This window comes from Heterodontus francisci, unplaced genomic scaffold (genome assembly GCF_036365525.1).
Source record: "Heterodontus francisci isolate sHetFra1 unplaced genomic scaffold, sHetFra1.hap1 HAP1_SCAFFOLD_1776, whole genome shotgun sequence".
In the NCBI taxonomy this organism is placed as follows: Eukaryota; Metazoa; Chordata; class Chondrichthyes; order Heterodontiformes; family Heterodontidae; genus Heterodontus; species Heterodontus francisci.
This window is the reverse complement of record NW_027141783.1, coordinates 40,001-41,616: the sequence shown is the minus strand read 5'-3', so window position 1 is coordinate 41,616 and position 1,616 is coordinate 40,001.

Genomic DNA, 1,616 nt, shown 5'->3' with positions numbered 1-1,616 from the left:
TTTTCGAGTTTTTGGTTAATGATTTCACACTTTTTACTTACTTTTGCGATTTTTGGTTAATGATTTCACACTTTTTACTTACTTTTGCGATTTTTGGTTAATGATGACTCTGCTTACTGGTTAACCATTTGCCCTTTCGGACTTAGTCTCTGCACATTATTTTCGAGTTTTTGGTTAATGATTTCACACTTTTTACTTACTTTTGCGATTTTTGGTTAATGATTTCATACTTTTTACTTACTTTTGCGATTTTTGGTTAATGATGACTCTGCTTACTGGTTAATTATTTGTACTTTCGGACTTGGTCTCTGGACATTATTTTCGACTTTTTGGTTAATGATTTCACACTTTTAACATAATTTTGCGCTTTTTGGTTAATGATTACTCTGCTTGCTTGTTACTGATTTCCCCTTTCGGACTTGATCTCTGGCCGTTCTTTTCGACCTTTTTGGATCAGGTTTCCACACTCTGAAATTATTTTGGGCTCACTGATTAGGCGAGATCAAGGGGGCATGCCTGGGCACTTTGGGCTCAGTTTGGGAAGGCGGCGTCCGTGTGCTCCTCCGCCCTTCCCGCACTTGCGGCTAGGTTTGCCAAACTGCGCTGACCCGCAGCCCTGCCTTTTTGCCCACGGCACGGAACGACTCAAGTCTGGCTCCGTTCCAGGCCGTTGCCTCCGGCTGCCCGCCGTCCGGCCGGCCTGGGACGTACCCCGGCTGACGGCGCCGGAGCCCCTCTAGCAGCCACCGGTGCCGCGGGCCAATGGGTCCGGGCGTTCCGGAGCTATCGGTGGGGAAGTGCTCTCCCCTTTTCCTGACGCCGTTCGCCCGAGCAGAGGTGCAGCCTGACGGGACTGCTGTCGCCTTCCGCGGCGCACCGGCCCCTTTCACCTGCCGTCGACCGCGCGGAGCTCGGACCTTCCTCCCCGAAGTTATGGCCCCGGCGCCGGAGGGTTCCCGGGGCCGGGCATTCAGCGGGGTGAGTCTTCACCTTCCCGGTCAGCCTGCGGGGTCGGTGCGCCGGCACTCGACGCGGGAGGGTCCCCTCTTTCCGTAGAGCCCCGCCCGGTGCCGATCGGCCGGCGGATTGCGGAGCGAACCGCGCCTGACCGACGGGCCTCGGAAACCCGTTGCAGTCGACGGGGGGGAACCGGACAGCGGGACGAGGTGCCGATTCCACCCGCAGATTCGATCCCGAAATCCCGCGGGATTCGGCGGTCCGACCCGACAGATTCAAACGTCGCCCGGGCGGCCCCCAGCGGTCGGGCCGGCCTGGTTCCGCCACCGCCCGATGCCCCTCGCCCCCGGCTACCGCCGACCGCGCCGACCGAGGGAATGCGGCCGGACGTCCGGCGGCAATCGGCCGGAAAGCGGTATGGCCATTTCCTACTGTCCCTCGGACGGGCAGAGGGGCGGCGCCGGGGCACTCGCGGACCAGGCCGCGCCCCTCCGAGCCCTACCGCCTGCCGTCGACCGCGCGGGGATCGGACCTCCCTCCCCGAAGTTATGGCCCCGGAGCCGGAGGGTAGCCGGGGCCGGGCATTCAGCGGGGTGAGTCTTCACCTTCCCGGTCAGCCTGCGGGGTCGGTGCGCCGGCACTCGACGCGGGAGGGTCCC